The sequence below is a fragment of the Tursiops truncatus genome, chromosome X (genome assembly GCF_011762595.2).
Source record: "Tursiops truncatus isolate mTurTru1 chromosome X, mTurTru1.mat.Y, whole genome shotgun sequence".
NCBI lineage: Eukaryota > Metazoa > Chordata > Mammalia > Artiodactyla > Delphinidae > Tursiops > Tursiops truncatus.
The window spans coordinates 121753060-121775586 of NC_047055.1; the positions used below are offsets into that span (position 1 = coordinate 121753060).

At 49.5% G+C, this 22527-nt stretch overlaps 1 protein-coding gene and 1 non-coding gene across 7 annotated transcripts in view; one reads left to right on the plus strand and one right to left on the minus strand.

Moving 5' to 3' along the window:
* Positions 1-22527, minus strand: part of SHROOM2 (shroom family member 2) — a 136475-nt gene that overhangs the window by 25060 nt on the left and 88888 nt on the right. The gene's annotated exons all lie outside the window — the stretch shown is intronic.
* TRNAG-UCC (transfer RNA glycine (anticodon UCC)) lies at positions 7271-7343 on the plus strand. The gene has a single exon. It is a non-coding gene; the product is annotated as a tRNA-Gly (tRNA).

Genomic DNA, 22527 nt, shown 5'->3' on the forward strand with positions numbered 1-22527 from the left:
CATACATTACACACAGTCTTTTGGGCAAGCCTGACACCGATCTGAAATTTTCTTACAACTGGCCAAACTGATTGGATTAAGATGTCTGGAGAGGCGGGGCTGGCCATCAGCAACGCTGGGCCACCTGTCATAGGTGACAATGTGAGTGCGTGCCGTAAGCTGACTCGGCAATCAGGCGGGACACGATCTGTCTTGTGAAGCTGGAGGACAGAAGAGGGTCCTCAGGGATCCACAGTGACCTCCCAGTCCCAGTGCGGAGCTGCTACCTCTTCAGATGGGCACTCAGACCCCTCGGCTCAGCTGCACACAAAGGCAGCCAAGCCGGTCCCACACGCTCAGCCCCGGTCAACCAACAGCTGACCAGAAGACACCTGAAGCGCGGAACAAAACGCAAGCCACAGGCAGGGGAGGCACTCAAAAGCAGCTCCACCTGCCTTTGACCCTACAGCCCCTGCTACGCCCATAGGAGACCACTGTATCCTGTTTGACAGTAGACCAGGCTGTCTAGAGAGCTAAGTGGATACATTAGAAAGTATCCCAGGGCTTCCCTGGTGGCGCAGTGGTTGAGAGTCCGCCTGCCGATGCAGGGGACACGGGTTCGTGCCCTGGTCCAGGAAGATCCCACATGCCGCGGAGCTGCTGGGCCCGTGAGCCATGGCCACTGAGCCTGCGCGTCCGGAGCCTGTGCTCCGCAGCGGGAGAGGCCACAGCAGTGAGAGGCCCGCGTACCGCAAAAACAAAGTATCCCAAACCCACAGAAAAGAACAGAGCAAACTGTAACAAACATCAGAGGCTTTACTACCCTCCCAGGAATAAAGTTACCCTTTCCGTACTCGTTTCCAAAGTTTCCAAAAAGAAAAACTAGAATGCTGCAGATACACAACCCCTTGCCCTTCCCTCCCACCCAGAACCACCCCTGCCCTTACTGCGGAGAGCCGGGCAACATTTTTAGTTTTATTTTTTGGTTTTAAAGCAAGCTATCTATCTATCCATCTGTCTACGCATGGCTGCACTGGGTCTTCATTGCTGCGTGCGGGCTTTCTTGAGTTGCGGTAGGCGGCGGCTACTCTTTGTTGCGGTGCGCGGGCTTCTCACCGCGGTGGCTTCTCTTGTTGCGGAGCACGGGGTCTAGGCACACGGGCTTCAGTAGTTGTGGCACGCGGACTCAACAGTTGTGGCTCTCGGGCTCTAGAGCGCAGGCTCAGTAGTTGTGGCGCACGGGCTTAGTGTCTCCGCGGCATGTGGGATCTTCCCGGACCAGGGATCAAACCCATGTCCCCTGCCCGGCAGGTGGATTCTGAAACCACTGCGCCACGAGGGAAGTCCTAAAGTTTTTTAGGTAAGAAAATATCCACTGAATATGTGAGAGAGGATATACAGGCAATCCCCATAATCCGACAATCATCTTGTATTCACAGCCAACCTTATTTCTTCAAACCAACCCCCCCTCCAATTCTTGTCGAGACTATTCTGAAGAATGCAGATGATGATTTTAGACACACGAATCTAAGCTCTCCTCAGACTTACTCCATCAGAAAGCCAGGCCTGGGCAGATGGAGGTAGGGACCGGGGAGGAAATGCTTGCCTGCAAATCTGTGTCTGACAGAACACCTCCCAGGCAATCTGGATGTCACGCCAGTGTTAGGAAGCTGTGCTTTATGGGACCTCCCTTCCCAACTTCCTTCTCTCTCACTTTTCTATCCACTTTGGGTATTAAAAGCTACTCCTGAAGTTTTCATCCTTGGCGTGGCATGTCTCTCCCCAACTAGATCATCATCATCTGAAAAAAAACAAAACGATGAGATACCCCTTGGTACCAAGCCTGCAGGGACCAACCCACAGTCGTGCACCAGGACAGGCTTCCCGAACCCTGGCCCAGGGGATTGGGCGCTTGGGCTGTAGTTTGCTGAGCCCTGGTCTAGAAATCAAGGAAGACAGTAATTTTTGCAAAATGCAAACATATGTCAGTGCTCACTTTGATACGCACTCTGCAGGCTATGACAAGAATGCTAGGGAAGGGATTTCATTTACATGGGGGAGCATCTGGGGAGTTTTTTTAAAACAACGATTTTAATTACTTTTCTGTGCCCCCCTCCTTTTGAGCTGCTAGTAGGAGCAATGGTCCCTCGTGACCGTCCACCTGTGAACCAAGGGCACCTCCACAAACTGTCATTCAAAGTCGTGACGGTCCACAAAAAAGGGTGGTGGGGGGGAATTCTGCGGTGGCCCAGGGGTTAGGACTCTGCACTTGCACTGCCACGGCTCCAGGTTCAATCCCTAGTTGGGGAACTAAGATCCTGCAAGCTGTACAGAGCAGCCCAAAAAAATAATAATAATAACCAAAAATGACAAAAACAAAGTCATAAGAGTTAGAAGAAAAATCAGGTCTGGACAGTCACCGTGATAGATATTATTTTATTACGGCAGACATTTACCTTAGTAACAGTTTTAGGAACATCTAAGTTGTGTCATTTTTATTTAGCCAGTGTCATTTTTTATTAAGTGTGATCTACGGTTGATGAAAACGAAAAAGCTAAAAATGTTAGGCCCTAGGTAACAAGCAACTATGAATTTGGGTTCACCTTAATTCTTGTCCCTTACCCTTACAGGTACACGCTCTTCTGAGCCACTTCGCTGTTTTAAAAAGGCACGTTTGATTTCCTAGACAGGTAGCTATGGATGTAGGAGGTTTTCACATTCCATAACATTTCCACTTGCATTTTTCTCCACAGCCCATCCCACTTTTATCAAGGTATCAATTACATACCATAAAGTTCACTGATTCGAGGTGTACCCGGTGGACGAGTTTGGGTAAATGTGCAAGGCTGTGCGTTCACCAGCACAACCAAGCCTAAGTACAATTCCACTGCCTAAGAAAGTTTCCTTTCGCTCTACGGCGGTCATTGCCTGAAACCCTTGTAAGTTACTCAGCACTCTTGTCTGCAAAGATGGCCGACTGTCTGCAGCAGATGTGAAGGATTCAAACTACGAGTCAAACCATATTGCAGTTATAAGGGGGAAACACCCCATTTCAACACATTAGAGCGTGAATCCATTTACAACATTCACAAGTTACATTTTCTGAAAGCAAAGCCATCTCGCGGTGACTTTTCCGGAATGTTCAAGCGTCCTGTGTGATAGATGACCGGTGACGGGCATGTCCAATCCTCCTGTCTCCTCTACTTCTTCAATTTTATAGACACGCACACATCTTAATTACAGTTAGCATGGAAGGCAGATATGCTTAATTCTCTCCCCCTAAAATTTCCCGCCCTCCCACCCAACTCAAGGCCAGCCTGCCCGCTTTGATCTGCCAGGTTCCCTCACGTCCGCCCCAAACCACCTGCCACTCGCCAGTCACCCCCGTTCCTGCACATACACTTCGGACAAAGGTCCTTCCCCGCCCCACACGGTTGGGGCTCCCTTTTCTGCCGCGTGGACACCGTTCCTATTCTTTAAGATCCAAATGAAGGGAAACTTTTTTGCGATCAAGCGCTTCCCCGGCCTATTGCCAAAGATAAGCCTTTCTGCTCGTGAACCCCCATAAGGATTTAATCTCTATGGGTTTGTCCCTAAACTGTACTTGACGCATCTGTATTATTTTAATTTAATATCACTCCTCTTGGCTAGACTGACAGCACCCACTTCTGTCTTGTCTACCCTGTGTGTCCCGGGTCCTAACAGTGCCTGGCACAAAGCAGGTTTCAGCAACGGCCCAGGGAGGTAACAGGAAGGAAGGTGGGGGGGAGAAGGGGGAGGGAGGGAGGGAGGGGGGAGGGGGAGGAGGAGGGAGGGAAGGTACAGGACTGGAAGTCAAAGCAGGCAGACTGATTCTCTTGGGCCTTCTGACTACCCTACATCACAGCCATTTACACTTATGTTATGGACTGAATGTTTGTGTCCCCTGAAAATTCATGTTCAATCTTAACCCCCAACATGATGGTATCACATGGCTGGGAAATGATTAGGTTGTAAGGGTGGAGCCCTCGTGAGTGGCATTAGTGCCCGTATAAGAAGACACACAAGAGAGCTTGCTTCCCACCACGCCCCTGCTCTCCACCGTGTGAGGACACAGCAGGACGATGGCTGTCTGCCCACCAGGAAAGGGGTCTCACCAGGAACTGAACTGGCCAGCACCTTGATCTTGGACTGTGAGAGATAAATGACCATTGCTGAAGTCACCTGGTCTGTGGTAATCTGTTATGTATTATTCTCCATTACAGCAGAGGGTAAGCGCCTTCAAGGGAGGTGCTCTGTCTACCTGATACGACTTTGCAGGCTCCAGGGCACCTAACCACACGAACACAATCGGTAACCTGTAAGATATTGTACGATGTCACCCAAAGACCTGTCCATTGAGAATGCACTTCTTCTTCTGATCTGGAAACCAACCCACACCCTCAGGAGTCCAGCGTGTCGGAGCTGACGGGCCTGGGAGAGGACTCACGTTGCCCCCTCACCTTACCTGAGAGGTGGGCAGCCCCGGCTCCATCTCCGCTTATGACCACCACGCTGCCCCGACTGCTACAGACACGAGTCCAACGGGCAGATTCCATTAGGGTGACTTGGTCATTAAGGGCAATTCGAACTAACTTGATCTTTCCATAAAACAATGACCATCACAAAAATATTAACTGATTATTGAGAAGCCCTTGGCTCTTCTGAATCTGTTTAGTTTATAGTTCTACGACACCTATTTACCTTATTTCAACATACTTACACCCTCAATGATCAAATGTTTTGAGGTGACTTATCAGACGAAAACACAGCAGGAGCATTAAAATGAACATAGAAACATCCCAACAAGAGATAATATCTTTTTAAAAAGTGAAAAGGCATAAGGGTGGGAAAGCATCACAAAGAGGCTTGTCATTAGGGTATATGTGCCTCCAATGTCATTTGAGTGTATGTGCCTCAAATGTGACCCTGAGGTTCCTGCCACCCAGAGCAAAAAGGGAGGACGGTGAGTGGGGGTTATTGGGAAAGAGGGCACGTCTCTATTCTCGGGGAGACAAATCTAGTACCAACCTCCACCTACAGAGCTCCACACACCCGAGAAAGCACAGCATGTCCGCCTCACTGATGCCACGAGCCTAAGTGACCCGCCCGACCCCCTGAGCGAGGATTGCAGCGCCCATCTTTTGACTCCTGCTTCCACATGGCATCACCACATTAGACGTTCATCAAACCCGTGGGTTCTTCTCCCAAGCAGTTTTATCTTCTCTGCAAAGCACTGCAGAGTATTTCAGATGGCAGTCTACACCTCACAAGGGATTCAGCCCATAGACCCCCGGGTGGACACCCTTTCTGCAAACACTGAGCCGAGTGCACAGCCACCAGGAGCCAGCAGACACCAGAATACAAACAGACTGCACAAAGCCACCTGGCAAGGGTGATGATGTGACAGTTAAAAACACTCGTATGGTTTAAAAGAAAATCTAACCACACCAGTCAGAATGGCCATCACGGCTCTCTGACTTCAGCCTATATTACAAAGCTACAGTAATCAAGACAGTATGGTACTGGCACAAAAACAGAAATATAGATCAACGGAACAGGATAGAAAGCCCAGAGATAAACACACGCACCTATGGTCACCTAATCTATGACAAAGGAGGCAAGGATATACAATGGAGAAAAGACAGCCTCTTCAATAAGTGGTGCTGGGAAAACTGGACAGCTACATGTAAAAGAATGAAATTAGAACACTCCCTAACACCATACACAAAAATAAACTCCAAATGGATTAAAGACCTAAATGTAAGGCCAGACACCATGAAACTCTCAGAGGAAAACATAAGAAGAATACTCTTTGACAGAAATCACAGCAAGATCTTTTTTGACCCATCTCCTAGAGTAATGTAAATAAAAAAAGTAAACAAATGAGACCTAATGAAACTTTAAAGCTTTTGCACAGCAAAGGAAACCAGAAACAAAACGAAAAGACAACCCACGGAATGGGTTTGCAAACAAAGTGACCAACAACCCACAGAAAATATCTGCAACCCACATAAAATCTTTGCAAACGAAGTGACCGACAAGGGATTAATCTCCAAAATATACAAACAGCTCATGCAGTTTAATATCAAAAAAACGAACAACCCAATCAAAAAGTAGGCGGAAGACCTAAGTAGACATTTCTCCAAAGAAGACATACAGATGGTCAAGAGGCACATGAAAAGATGCTCAACATCACTAATTATTAGAGAAATGCAAATAAAAACTACAATGAGGTATCACCTCACACCGGTCAGAATGGCCATCATCAAAATATCTACAAATAACAAATGCTGGACAGGGTGTGGAGAAAAGGGAACCCTCTTGCACTGTTGGTGGGAATGCAAATTGATACAGCCACTATGGAGAAGAGTATGGAGTTTCCTTAAAAAACTAAAAATAGAGCTACTGTACGATCCAGCAATCCCACTCCTGGGCGTATATCTAGAGAAAACCGTAATTCGAAAAGATACACGGCACACCAATGTTCACTGAAGCACTCTTTACAATAGCCAGGTCATGGAAGCAACCTAAATGCCCACTGACAGATGAATGGATAAAGAAGATGTGGTACATATATACAATGGAATATTACTCAGCCATAAAAAGGAATGAAATTGGGTCATTTGTAGAGATGTGGATGGACCTAGAGACTGTCATACAGAGTGAAGTAAGTCAGAAAGAGAAAGACAGATATCGTATATTAACGCATATATTTGGAATCTATAAAAATGGTACAGATGAACCTATTTGCAAAGCAGAAACAGGGACACAGAAGTAGAGAACAAATGTACGGACACCAAGCGGGGGAAAGGGAGGTGGGATGAATTGGGAGATTGGGATTGACATATATACAGTACTATGTATAAAATAGATAATTAATGAGAACCTGCTGTATAGCACAGGAAACGCTACTCAATGCTCTGTGGTGACCTAAATGGGAAGGAAATCCAAAACAGAGGGGATATATGTACACATATAGCTGATTTACTTTGCTGTACAGCAGAAACTAACACAACATTGTAAAGCAACTATACCCCAATTAAGAGGGAAAAAAAAACCCAAACACTTGTACAGTTTGAAAAAAAAAAAAACAACTAACCACACCAGTCAGCATGGCCACCATCAAAAAGTCTACAAATAATAAATGCTGGAGAGGGTGTGGAGAAAAGGGAACCCTCCTGCACTCTTGGTGGGAATGTAAGTTGGTGCAGCCACTACAGAGAACAGTGTGGAGGTTCCTTAAAAAATTAAAAATACAGCTGCTGGGAATTCCCTGGTGGTCCAGTGGTTAGGACTCTGTGCTTCCACTGCAGGCGGCCCAGGTTCAATCCCTGGTCAGGGAACTAAGATCCTGCAAGCCATGCAGCATGGCCGGAAAAAAAAAAAAAAAGAAAGAAAGAAAGAAAGAAAGAGCTACCATATGATTCAGCAATCCCACTCCTGGGCATATGTCCAGAAAAGAGGAAAACTCTAATTCGAAAAGACACATGCACCCCAGCGTTCACAGCAGCATTATTTACAACAGCCAAGGCATGGAAGCAACCTAAATGCCCATCGACAGACGAATGGATAAAGAAGATGTGGGGTATACATATTCACTGGAATATTATTCAGCCATAAATAAGAATGAAATATTGCCATTTGCAGCAACATGGATGGACCTAGAGATTATCATACTAAGTAAGCCAGACAGAGAAAGACAAATGCCATGTGACATCTCTTAATATGTGGAATCTAAAAAATGATACAAACGAACTTACTTACAAAACAGAAGCGGACTCACAGACATAGAAAACGAACTTATGGTTCCCAAAGGGGAAAGGGAGGGGAGGAATGAATTAGGAGTTTGCGATTAACATATACACACTGCTATAAATAAAACAGACAAACAACAAGGACCTACTGTACAGCACAGGGAACTATATTCAATATCTTGTAATAACCTATAATGGAAAAGAATCTGAAAAAGAATACATATACACGTATAACTGAATCACTTTGCTGCACACCTAAAACACTGTAAATCAACTGTACTTCAGTTAAAAAAAAAAAAATCTAACCCTAACCAACCATTAGTGTTTGACAAGCACACAACACACCTCGGGCATCTATTTGCAATGTAAAGAACAGTGATCAGCAGGAAGACATAGAAAATGTGAACAGTAATGCTCACAAGAAAAAATACAAATGGCTCGATAAGAGCACACAAGGAAGTTCAACTTTACTAGTCACCAAGGAAATGCTGGTTAAAAATGAAATAGTTTTGCCTACCAAGTCACAGAATTTTAAAAATGTCTAACATGGACAAGGTTTCGGGAGAAGGAGGACGGGCCTAGGCTGTTGGTGGTGGGCTATGAAAGGGACCCACCTTATGGAGGGCAACTTGGGGGTATTTTCCAAAAGACTGCCTGGCAATTCCATGTCTAGAATGTTCTCCTAAGGAAATGAGCGTGTAACAGCACAAATATTTCACCACTTATGTCCGCTGTGGTATCACTTCCCACTGTGAAAGACTGGGAACATCCCTACAAGCCCATGGTGTTCCTACTGGGCCACCGCATCTTAGAATGCCAGGCAGCACATGCGTACAAGGGGAGAAAAAGCTGTTCATATACAGTACGTATCGTGTGATCACATGTCTATCAATGAACATTTGTGCTGAAAAAGGACACGAAGTGGGTACAGCGGTCTCTCTGGACGGTGAGGCTGAGGGCAATTTTTAATGTCTTCATTCTGCTTTCCGGAATTTAAAGAAGGAAATGTTATTACAGACTATATACCACACACCCTAGAAGGCTGTAACCACAGATAAGCATAAATCCTAGCTCTCAAAAACATACAACAAGCTTATGAAATAAGGAGCCATTTTTTAATTCTGGGAAACTCTGTGGTAAGAGATTAAAACATACTTAGAATAGCATAGGATCTCCGAAAATTAAGAGAAAACCATCTGCTTTAAGCGTGTCCTTTTAGCGCAATGCACGTGACCCAAAATTTTGAAAATACCATCTCAGAATATTGCATGATTGTTACTCAGCTGAACCATATTTAGAAATGATTACTCAATAGGCTTCAGATATATACTGTACATGAAAATTTACTTTATTCCTATATAAAATGTCTGTAATACATATTTATGTGCACATGTGTATATATACACATACTTGCACGCTCATGTGTATACATATACATGCAGGTGTACACACATATATCTGCAGGTGTGTATGTCTGTATAAATGTTTAATACCTTCCTAGAATTTCTAGTTATTCTGTTTTTTTTTTTTTTTTTTTTTTTCGGTACGCGGGCCCCTCACTGTTGTGGCCTCTTCCGTTGCGGAGCGCAGGCTCAGCAGCCATGACTCACGGGCCCAGCCGCTCCGCGGCATGTGGGATCCTCCCGGACCGGGGCACGAACCCGCGTCCCCTGCGTTGGCAGGCGGACTCTCAACCACTGCGCCACCAGGGAAGCCCCTAGTTATTCTATTTTTAATGGCCTCCAAATATGTGTAAGCGCCCACTGGCTGGACTTTTTAACAAAGTCATTAAATAACACATGGTATGTAAGCTGTACCTGGGAGAACTTCGTCCGGTAGCAGCTGACTTCACCACAGAACACCCAAGTGGGTGTGCTGTCAGTGACACTGCCATTGCATCAAGAAACCCCTGCAGAAAAAAAAAAAGAAACCCCTGCAGAAAAAAAAAAAGAAACCCCTGCAGGCAGAAAAATCAAGTCTGCTGCAGAGCTCATTTATTGACAGACGGATCTCAAAGATGCTACACACGCGTGTATCTCATATATGTCTTCACTCACATGAATGTTGGTAGCAAATGAATACAACAATACAACCCACTGGCCTGGATGTGTCATTTAAGGGGAATCTGAGTCCCTGGCTTCTCTCCCCGAGAATCAAAAATGATGATAGCTGAAAGGGTCCTCAGAAATCACTCCATCCAAACTTCCTATTTCGTGGATGAAGAAACAGAAGGTCACGTCCACGCAGGCTTGGGACCTGAGTCCGCAGTTTCTCAGCCTGGTTAAGAGGTCTTTGTATTACACCACTGCCCCGGAAACCCACACTGGAACCCCTTCTCACTGCACTGTTGGTGCACTGGCCCTGGGACGTGACAGCTAATAACAGAAGAGGTGTGGCATCTTATACAGGTCTATATGCAGGCTGTGCCCATCTGGAGAACCTTCCAACATCCGAGGTGGCAGGACTTAGCAGGAACCCAGCAGATTGAAGAGCAGCCGTACTGCATGCAGGGCTCTCCATTAGGAAGCTGTGTGAGTCCAGTTACTGAAGCCCCAGAAGCTGTGTGAATCCAGTTACTGAAGCCCCAGAAGCTGTGTGAATCCAGCTACTGAAGCCCCAGTTTGCTTATCGTCAAATGAACATGGTACCCACGTTGTGAGGTCCAAGGTATACAGGCGAGAAGCCCTTCTGAACCTTAAGTAATGAACACAAAGGATTCTGCAAGTCTTTTTTCAAAGGTGAAAAACTAAATAACTTTAGGATCTCTTCAGACATCCAGGGATGTCTACAAGCCTCACAGAAATGACTTATCTAACCTGTTGGAGAGAAAGCCCGCTAGAACACACGAGTGTCTGCTGACCGGGGAGAGATGGGCCGATCCGGTGGACACAAAACACCACCTCTTGTTTCTACTGCTTCCCCACCTAGACCTTCCTAAATTTTAATGCACACAAGAGGCAAAGAATTCAAGGCAGTGAGAGTAAAGCAAATGCATTCTACAGGCCACGTGAAGTATTAGCTTCCGCAACCTCCAAAACCCAAAGGTGGCTGGGGGAGCCGCCGGTTCACGCCAAACACGCAGCCATCAGCATACATTTAGGGCTGTCTGTCACCCCAGCTGGGCAGGAGAAGCCTTACCTGCCCTGCATGGTCAACACCAATATGCATGGTGATTTCTAATACTCCTTTTATTAATGGCTTTTCTGTGTTTTGTTCGTTCATGCATTCATGGATGAAAATACCCCTGCAAATATTTTTCCCTAAGGGGTATATGTTTGTGGGCATGTGTGTGAGAGAGACAGAGAGAGAAAGTGTGAAATGTTTTTTCCATTCTGCTTGACCAAAAGCTGCACAGAGATGTCCAGTTTCCTACCAGCCATCAAATACTTTTCTGCAACATAATCATAAAAAATATTTATAATACACGCCCTCAAAGATTCTGCTCTGCAAGGAAAAGAAATATGTCAACCATTCATCAAACCTGTCCCTAATCTTCAGTTATTTTACGACATGTTAAAATATCATTTTCCATGCCTTCATTGTGTAAGTCTTCAGACAATGTATACGACAGCAGGTTCTTTCATTATAAATGCTGTCAGGTAGATTTCTGAAAACCTGTCTTCAAACCCCTGTGCCTCTTTACGTTCCACCTAAGCACGACCACTAAGTCATTTCAAGATTGACTCCTACCCACGTGAGTCAGTCAGTGCAGACCCGAACTGTGCGTGAGCGTCTGTGTACCACACACATGCAGCCGTTTCCCTGTGGAAATGGCACACTCCCGCCACACACACAGAAGCCTGCTTTAGTGAAGCCAAACAATTTCAGTCGTTTAGAAATATGGCCAAAATTAATAACTTGTTTTATTTATCACAATATAAAAGGCAAAAAAAAAAACCCCAAACCCCACAGCACATGTACAGTAAACCCCGCAAGAAATGCTGCCTTTAAATTGTCACGACTGCAGAGCAAAAGCTGCAAAATGCTCAGAACCACCCCGTGCCATTTTCTCCATTTGCATTTTTTCATTGCCATCAGCAGGCGATGAGTGAATTTACCCACCAAGCATCTTTTTCATGACTCAACACGCACACCTGATTTCCCTGCCTTTTTCATTCTGATGTGGCTGACTCACCATTTCCTTTCTACATCCACAGTCAAAGCCTCCGTTGTGAGAACGCTCATGTCTCACTGCTACGGAAAAAGAAAAGGCAAAGCAAGGAAGGGTCTTCGTGAAACGCTAGTGCCCTCCCGCCGGTCTCCTCGGGGACCCTTCGGCAGGGAAGGCAGGTCTGCAGACCTCACGTGGAGCGCGCCCCACATACCAAGGGCTCCCAGTCACACCAGCTCACCAGAGCAAGTCCAGAGGGGCACTGCCTTCTAGCTCCAGCGCGCTTTCAGCCAACGGCAGAAACCCAGGCGACCAAAACCGCACGTGTGTACAAGCACACACACACACACAGACACACACAGCACGGGCTCGCGTGCCCACACACACACGTGCGCACGGGCAGAGCTCAGGTGGACTCTGCACGCCGATCTGCATTATCGTTCCCTTTCAGGCAGAACAACACGTGAGGAGCGTGTCTGCAGACCTCTCCCACTGGCCTCACACCGCCCTGTGAGCTGATCACCTGCTCTTCAAAACAGCACAACAAAAGGGGCACGAGTCGCTGCAAAGCCTGGCACACAGCCACGGCGGCAGGAAAGCATCCCTGTCCTGCAGGAGATGCTCCGAGAGGGGACCCAGGCTCTCTTACCGGCTCTCCGCCCGCCGTGAGCACAGCGCCCCACGGACCCGCTCTGCGGCAGCCCCGGCGTCCTCGTGACGGTCAAGTTCACGCAGCCCCGCCCCCGCCCCCCCCACTCTAACCCCGGGCCTCAAGGCTCCCTTGTGACCTCACTGACGACTCCTGACCTCAGGGGGAAATGTTCCCAAGGCTTCTCTGCCTAAACCCCCAAAGCCTTGCCCTTTTAAACCCCTAAAGGCACGGGTGTCTTCCTCTTTGTAATTTAAAAGAAGGAAACGCAGAAAAGCCTGCTGCACGAATTTTACGCAGCTTTGCCTGTTTAACTGTGCTAGACCATCGCATAACGTGTGCAATCCAAGGCTCAATCCCACAGCCGTTAAGTCAGATGAAACAATGACGTTTAAAACAAAACAAAACAAAAACAAACAATAGCCTAGTTTACGTTCTTCTGTATCTGGGGGTTTATTACACACTCAGGAGGAACGTAACCCAAACAACTAACAAAGTGTTTCCGGAGGTTTCACTGCGCACAAGGCATTCGCTGCAGACCACAAAGGGGTCACAGGCTGACCCTGACACTTCACAATGAACTGCATTGAAAGTCCCCGCGCCCCACCTCCCCTCCTCAGGCAGCTCCCGCCCCCTGCCGCAGGCAGTGCCCCTCCCACCAGGGTCTCTAACAGCCGCACGGACAACCCCGACCCTCCCCAGTCCTGCACTTACCCTCCGGGACGGATTGTCTCATTTCACCACCTGCTTCAGTCAACGTCTTCAAAATTCACTGCGGTTACTTCCGACTCTTCCTCATTTAAACCAGTAACACGTGCTCCTTTGCAGCATCTCCCACGTTACCACTATTTCACCAAGAGTGACTTTTTCCATTTTTTCACACCTGCTTGATTTTAAGCACTGCGCTACTGCGTTCGTGTGACACCCATTTGGCATTTAAGTGAGTCTGCAAGGAAGGTTGGTGTGGCTATCCCATCATCCAGGGAAGGGAAGTTATTAGCAAGCTTAGGTGGCCTGATGCAAGCACACGGAGAACGAGAGTAAGAATCTGAACCTGTGTCTGCCCCCCCCCCACGTCCCACATTCTTTGCACTAGTTTTCATCTCCACGTGTTATTCTACCAAGTACAGGATCCCACCACTAAGAGAGGGCACCATCCACCCCAGGCCAGCTCCACACCTGTCTATACCTCAGAGCACAATGTGAGGCCATCCACGTAACAGGCATCCAGTAAGAGCCTGGCGGCTGACCAGGGATTTCACCCACTTACTGCTCAAAAGGTATGTTCCTGATGTTTACAAACTGAGTAACTCGAAACATCTCAAAACTTTATTTTAACATGGTTTTAGATTGACAGAAAAATTGCAACGAGAGGAGAATGTTCCCATGTACCCTACACCCCAGTTTCCCCTACTGTCTACACATGACATGAGTACCTTCGCCGTAACTAGTGACCCCAATCTTGGTACATTCATATTAACTGGAGTCTACGCTTTATTCAGACTTCCTTCACTCTCGCCTAATAGCCTCCTTCTGTCCCAGGATCCCAGCCAGGACACCACATTGCATTTAGTTGTCACATCTGCTTCAGCTCCTCCCACCTAAGCGACAGCTCAGACTGCCCTTGTTTTCCACGCCCTCCACGGTTTGGAGGAGTACCGTGCCGGCATTTTGCAGAATGCCTCTCAACTGGGATGCGTCTGATGTTTTTGTCGTGATTACCCTGGAGTTATGGACGTGGAGGGCAGGCCACAAGAGGTGAATGCCCTGCTTACCATACGATACCAAGGATCACGCCGTCAACACAGCAGTCTGCTCATCGGCTGGCAGGGTCAGGTACGGCGTGCATCCGCTTCTCCTCGGTCACGTGACTTTCACCCCACCTGTTCACCCTGCCCTCTGCGGAACGACGTTACCATATGGAGCCCATATTACAGGAATGAAGGGCTCTGCCCCACCCCCTTGAGGGCAGAGGATCTACAGAGATCTGGAATTTTTCGGCACAGATTTGTCTCTTCTCCCCCACTTATTAATATACCCAATCATTTACGTCTATCAGTGTGGACTCAGGGATACTTTATACGCTGGGTTATAATCCTGCACGACTTTATTTCATTGCAGCTTTGGTCATACCTACCTCTAAGTGGACCCCTGTGGTCCCTCTGGCATAGCCTCACCGTTACAGGGTTTTGTGTCTGTTTGAACACTTCCTTACTTTTAGGGAGCAAGACACTCCATACTCGTTCCGCACACACCCTCTGCCCCAGCCCTAGCGTCAGCCGTTCCTCCAAGGATCCCTGCATCCTCCTCATGGAGAAGCGTATTAGAAACCAGGATCTGGGTGCTGCTTTTGCTCTAGGAATCCATTTTTAAAGGACACCCTCTATGAACAATTTGTAAAGGGGGAGCACTTTTATAATATTAAGGTTTATCGTTGGGTTTTCATATATCCGTGTTTCCTAGAACAAGGCGTAATTATCAGGGTGTACAAGGTGCTCAAAGCCTACGCTGTGTTCATGTCGTTAAGGCTGTGCATCGTAAATACTTGTAACAAGTTGAATACAAATGCGCCTTCACTTGATACAGTACATTCACGTCCTCGAGGAAGTCCACAGATAAGAAGGGAACGGAACACGATAAGCACCCCGGCACGCTGAAATGCCGCAAGAACTCCTCGTAGCCGCTGGGCCAAGCCTGGCGAAGCCTCAACCCTTCCCCAAGTCACTTCGCCTGAACTGAGCTCTTACAGTCCAAGGATGCCAGCGCTCCAAGTCAGAGCATCACCAAGGAGCCCGTGCTTAACAGCATCCTTCGCTCTCCCACACGCTCATGCCGTGAACGGGCCACAGTTAAGTCAACCAAGCCGGAGAGACCAGTAAAATGAAAATGGCAAGAGGAACGGACGTCATGCTGCAGAGAAGCACGTGAGAAGCCTCTCTGCAAACATCCAGACAGTCGGCCATGCAGGCCTCACCTCCCCGTCCGGGAAGCACACTCGCTGAAGGCCAATCTCTTACGGCCCTTGGTCAAATCCCAGGGCTGGCAAACCTTCTCTGTCCAGTTTTATGGGAGCACAGCCACACCCACCTCTTCATGGACTGTCCACGGCTGCTCCCGGGCTACAAGGGCAGAGATGTCCGCAAGCAGGAACACTGAGGTCCTTAAAGCCCAAAGTACTCACCATCTGATCCTTGGCCAAGTCTGAGCTAGAGCCGCAACTCTCAGACCTGGGTAACGCGCGGCCTCGTTTTAAATTTTAAAACCTTTTCTTCCTGGGGACTCTCAGCACCGACCAGATTTTAAAAATCGAGATGAAGTTCGCATACCCTACAATTCAGCCTTTGGAAGCGTATGATTTAGTGGCTCTCAGTAAACTCACAGAGTTGTGCAGCCACCACCACTATCTAATTCCAAAGCGTTTCCCTCACCCGCCAAGAACTCCACACCGCCTGGCAGTGACTGCCGTTCCCTCGGGCCTTCACTCCTGTCAGCCACCCATCTCCCTTCTGTCTCTACGGATCGACCTGTTCTGGGCAGCGCACACGCACCAGAATCACGCAACGTGTGGCCTTTTATTGTATTGTTAAATGTGTCTAAATATATTTTCCTTAGTTTTATGGCTCATAGACTACATAACACACAACACATTTGCAAGTGACGTGGGAAAAGAACTATAAAGCCAACGTGACTTGAAAGGCTTTGCTGGGAATGAACTCTTCCTCTCGTGGCTCCGGACACCCCGCCTCTCGTGGGTTCAGCTACCCTGGGTTCCCAGATGCCACGAAAGGACTCATCACGCGTCTCCGGACAGACAGGACCTGGAGCTCTGCTGGCATGGCACCCTGATGACTTGTCCCTCGCCTCGGCGGGAGAGCTGGGTTCACGTGTGAGCCTGGACTCATTCTCTCCTCCCTGCACGGGACAGCAACCTCATTACCTCTGACAGTGGGGCTCCCCACACACACAGGCACGACCGTGCACACCATCCAGGATATCCTGGTAAGAATGTTAAGATTCACATGGAAATAAAGACACAAAAGGTTCAACTCGAAAGAGAACAGGCACGTTTTCCAGGAACCCACGTGCTCCAAGTGCTGCATCTGAGAAAACCTCAAGTCCATGCACTTTCCCGGCTAGCGCCCTCCCACTGCCCGCACCACTGTCTTCCTCCTTCACCTTCCTGTCCTCTGACTGCAGCCGCTGGTGGAGGTGATGCGACCTCCACAGTGCCAGGGGAGAGCAGGTGGCTGCCTGGGGGACCGAGGGGATCCACCGACTCCTCGGTTTCATGCATGTTTCACGTCCACGCGGAAATATTTTAATGCACCTTACGCTGCTTAAGAGGCAAATCGCAGAACCATTGTTTTTTATTTTCAACATGTGGACCTTCAGAAAGTTTACGAGAAAACTGATTTCTGGGACTAGCTGCAGGCGTCTCACCACCACTTAACACACCGAGTACGAGGAAATCAACTCTGACAGCCAAGGGTCCACCTCACCTCTGACTGATGGCAGCCATGTATAAGATGCGGTCTAACTCTAGAGAGGGCGTCACTTCAAATTGAACCTTAAAAATAAACCCACTTCACGGGGACTTCCCTGGTGGCGCAGTGGTTAAGAATCCGCCCTTGATGCAGGGGACACGGGTTCGAGCCCTGGTCTGGGAAGATCCCACATGCCGCGGAGCAACTAAGCCCGTGCGCCACAACTACGGAGCCTGCGCTCTAGAGCCCGCGAGCCACAACTACTGAGCCTGCGTGCCACAACTACTGAAGCCCACGCGCCTAGAGCCTGTGCTCCGCAACAAGAGAAGCTCCCATGATGAGAAGCCCGTGCACCGCAACAAAGAGTAGCCCCCGCTCTCTGCAACTAGAGAAAGCCCTGTGCAGCAATGAAGACCCACGCAGCCAAAAATAATTTTTAAAAAAAGGAAAATGAGAAGTGGAAAGGGGGGAGGGGGGAGAAAAATAATAAACCCACTTCAGGAGCGACCACTCAAGGGGTACAAGGTCTCCTTTTGGGGTGATGAAAATCTTCTGGAACTAGACGGTGGTGATGGATGCCTAATGCTGTGAATGTATTAAGTGTTACTGAATCACATACACTCAAATGGTTAACTTTACATTACGTGGATCCCACCACAATTTTAAAATAAATACAATCTTTTCAGCCCCATTGCAAAAAGCGTAAGTTACTTATTTTTTATTTTATGTTTTTAAACTTTTATTTTATGTTGGAGTCTAGCTGAGTAACAACGTTGCATTAGTTTCACATGTAGAGCAAAGTGATTAAGTCTTATCTACTCCTTTTCCCAACTGGTTTCCCATTTAGGTTGTTACATAATAGTGAGCAGAGTTCCCTGTTTTACACAGCAGGCCCTTGTTGGTTATCCATTTTAAATACAGCAGCATAAGTTACTTCACGTAACTTAAAAATTAAAGCAAGTCATTTACAGGAACCTCACAGACAGCAGCCAACGTGACCCAACACACAGACACCTACAAAGCCTATGAGTCCCAAGGGACGGAGGTCAAACTGGACAGGTGTCCGGTCCTCGAAGCCATCTCGTCAGGGCGCCTGACCTCGGTGGGCCCGAGACTCACTGCCCGCGGGTCTTCTCCAATGATTTCAGAGCTCTAATATCAAATGCCGACACAGACAGAAAGGAACACAGGAGAAACCTACTGCAGTTAAGCTGCCTCGTCCTTGCCCAAGAGAGAAAAGCCTGCGCCTGGTACCTGGTCTCCAAAGTTCCCGAACATTGCTCAAGAAGGCCTGGGGAGAGGCAGGTGTGAGAAGGATACGTGGACTCAACCACGACCCTCCCCGGCATCAGGGATGCCCTCGATCATCTCTGGGAAGCAAGCTTTCATCCTAACGTGGCTCTGCCACGTCCACTTCTGCAACGAAGCTCGATCTCGTTTCCACCCTGCAAGGATGCTGCAGTGCCTCTCACAGGCCGTACCTTCTGCAGGGGAGGAGCCACAAGTCGGTGTTCACAGCTCACGGATGAGACGTGCTCGTGTTCCCAACACGGATTCACCACGCAGCCTGGATTAAGACGCGTGACTTCACCCATTAACGGTATGAAAGTCTACCACATTAGGATTAAGTAGGTCGCCACACTCGGTCCCATTAGAAGAAACAGGAATCAGAGATCCGGTCCTTGACAATTCGGTTCTTTTGCTCAGGCTTGGCTGCCCCGTGGCACGTGGGATCTTAGGTCCCCGACCAGGGATCAAACCTGCGTCCCCTGTGTTGGGAGGCAGATTCTTAACCACTGGACCACCAGGGAAGTCCCGACAATTCGGTTCTTGAGCCAAGAGGAAAGCACTTTAATGAGACAACGAGCCAGAAGGGTCTAGAAGAAGTGAAAGGCAGCAAAGATCGTCTCAAAAGCAGTCAGAGGAGACTTTGCCGACACCCCTGCCACCATGAAGAGCATTAACGTAAGGTGTACTTAAACCCATATGGCCGCCTTCCAGGTCATCCCAGCCCTAAACCATGGTACGCTGACTTAAAACACGGCATCGAGCAAAGAAGCATGGGTGGAAGGATCAAAAGGAGATGATGAGTGGCGGTGTGTTCTTGTGGGTTTCTGGAGAAAGGCAAAAACAGCAAAGAGTACCTGTACGTGCAAGTTCGACCAAGGGCAACTGACAAGGGTTTGAGCTTTTTTTTTTTTTGGCTGCATTGGGTCTTTGTTGCTATGCACGGACTTTCTCTAGTTGCGGCGAGCGGGGGCTACCCTTCCTTGCGGTGCGCGGGCTTCTCAATGCGGTGGCTTCTCTTGTTGCGGAGCATAACTCTAGGTGTGCGGGCTTCAGCAGCTGCAGCACGCGGGCTCGGTAGTTGTGGCGCGTGGGCTCTAGGGCGCATGGGCTTCAGTAGCTGTGGCGCGCAGGCTCAGTAGTTGCGGCTCGCGGGCTCAGCTGCTCCGTGGCACGTGGGATCTTCCCGGACCAGGGATCAAACCTGTGTCCCCTGCCTTGGCAGGTGGATTCTTAACCACTGCACCACCAGGGAAGTCCCAAGGGTTTGAGCTTGAAGACAGGAGTCAACTGAGAAGAAAGGAGACCAGAGGATAAAAGAGCAGAGGATCCTGTCAAACAGCTGTGGAAGTCTCTCCATCCAAGAAGAGGGGCCGTGGACTCTTGGCTTTTCCCTCCCCCACCCCCGCCCCCAACAAAGGACTCGCATGCAGCCACCGGGGCAATCAGCCGACGTGTGTCAGAACCCTCTCAGAGGGCAGAGGCTGCCTTCACAAGTGGGGTCTGTGGAGGACCGCTTCCCCGCCGCGTCCGGAACTAGGGTGCCTGGGTCCAGTCTCCGTTGCTGTCCCTCGGCGCCGCAGTGGTTAACATTTCGGCACGGTCTCTGCCCACATCTCACTGCTCCGTGGACCTGGCTCCCTGGCCTCACTTTCTGCTCCAGGGCCCCAAGCCCTGGAACCCTCAAACCACCGCCTGACAATGCGTCCTTCAGAATAGCGTGCAGTCACGAGACCAAGCCGGCAGGTCAACAACCTGCTGTGCCTCGTCCTGACTCTGCTCTTCCTGAAGCCACGCGGCTATAAACACGAGGGGAAAGTGTCGTCACAAAGCAAGACGTAAAAACACACCACCGGAGCCCGGGCCCAGGGTCTTCCGACAGCCGCTGCTTTTCACCTCTGGGAGGACGGAGGTCTGTGTCTCAGCAAGGGCTCTGGGCACGGGAGACAGTGCACTGCCCGAGAGGGAGCTGTGCCGATGCCGGGCTCCACCCCAGAAAACTTCCAAGCTTGAGGTTCCCCTTGTGATCATGCCAGCGTGGGCTTCCTAATTACCCAGCACAGCAGTTCAGAACGGAAAGCTTCAACCGCCCCTTAGCTAACTGAAGGCCAGGAGAAGTAAACGTCTCCCCCAAAGCAACAAATGAGGGGTGCAGGTCGGATGGCAACGCTCTCACTCTGAAACCTACTTGCAAGCAGCCTGTGGAGTAAATGGAAATCAGCCTTGGCATCGAGCTCTGTACCGCAAATCACCTCTCAGGGCAAAAGTACAGGAAGGTGACCCTCAGGTGGACTTAGCTTGTTGATGAATTTCACGTGAAATGAAAGAGCTTGATTTCATACAGACTCCACCTTCTGGCTGTTAGCGGGATTTAGGATTTATTCTTATTCTCCCCCCGCCCCTCCTCTCCCATCTGTCGCAACAAAACACAAGCCTGCGGATCAGAGCCAGCCTGCTGGCGGCAGCTCCTATGGGGGCAGAAATGGCCGGGAGAAGGCCGGGGAGTGAGAGCCTGCCAGTGGCCACAGCCTCCCGGGCTCTTCCCCTACAAGACCTGTCTGCAGAACCCCGCAGACGCAGTCCTCTAGAAGACCGTCACGTGTGAGGGGCACGAACCCCATGTGGTAAACTTAGCTTTCTCACAAGGCTTAAAACACAACACTGGCCAACAAGTCTGCGTGCCAAATTTGAGACGCTGACGACTCCCCTCTAACGGGCACGGAAAGCCCGCTTCATGCACTGTACTGTCACGTATACTAAAATCGTCAATACAATTCCAGCACGCAGGTCATGCCAACATGGAAGCACATTCCCCACGATCCAGAAGGAGCACAGAGCCCCACCTCCACTCTGCCCAGGGTCTGCCAGGGGCGCTACCAGCCATCCAGGCAGGGAGAGAGCAGCCGACGAGGGGGCAGCTCCATGAGAAGCGGCAGAGGCGGCACCAGAGCCCCTGGTCCCCATACGCTGTTTACAGGGCGATGGGCGTCTGCTCAGAAGGTCACTCTTAGAAAGGGGATCACCCACCAGAGGGTGTGTGCAACTCCACGCCGGCAACAGCCCTCCAAAGGGGCGTCACTGTTCTCCCCTCTTCACCAGCTGCTCGCTAGGATGGCAGCTCCTTTATTTTAAACGCTAGGACATCAGGCGTGACCTTGTCTGGACAATGAAAGGACGCTTCCTGAGAGAGTGGACACAGCAGACAGAACCGGTTAAAGGCATTAGAGAGAAGCAGAGACACTCCTCCTAGTATTAGGAGCTAACTCTGCTCCCCCCTTCATACCTTGAAGTCCTAACCCCCCAGGACTTCAGAAGGTGATGGAATGAAGCTCTTTCAAGAGGTGATTAAGGCAAAATGAGGGCATGGGGGGGACCCTAATCCAATCTGGCTGGTGTCCTTCTAAGAAGAGATCAGGACAGAGACACACACAGAGGGAAGACCAGGTGAGGACACAGGGAGAAGGCGGCCGCCTGCAAGACCCCGAGAGAGGCCCTGGGAGACACCCACCCTGCCAGCACCTGGAGCTTAGACTCAGGCCTCCAGAGCTGTGAGAAAATAACCGTCTGGGGCTTCCCTGGTGGCGCAGTGGTTGAGAGTCCGCCTGCCAATGCAGGGGACACGGGTTCGTGCCCCGGTCCGGGAGGATCCCACATGCTGCAGAGCGGCTGGGCCCATGAGCCATAGCCGCTGAGCCTGCGCGTCCGGAGCCTGTGCTCCGCAGCGGGAGAGGCCACAGCAGTGAGAGGCCCGCATACCGCAAAAATAAATAAATAAATAAATGCCTGTCTGCTGCTGATGTCGCCCAGACCCCGGCAGTCTGTCACGGCAGCCACGCAAACTGCTGCACCGAGCTCTCAAGGTCCCCGTGACACTGGGGCAGGGAGCAGACTGCCGTCAGTCAGGACACCTGAGCTTGGAGATCTGGCGCAAAACCTCCAAAAACAGTGGACGCTGGCTCTGGAAACATGATGGTTGAGGAGGCCACTCCCACGCGAACACAGCTGGAGGCAAGCAAACGCTGTCAGATCTTCTCCCGAGGGCCTGGGTCCTGCTCAAACACCACCGTCGTGTCCACAACCCCCAGGCAGAAGTCGCCTCACCCTCGTCCCTCCAAGATTCTGAACCATCCCGTGACTTTTCACAAAGATGACAATTACGCATCATCGCTTCAGTGCTGAGTGCTGGTGTCTCTCCGTCCCCCCTACGCTGGGAGGTCCCCTGGGGCAGAACCTCTGTCCTAC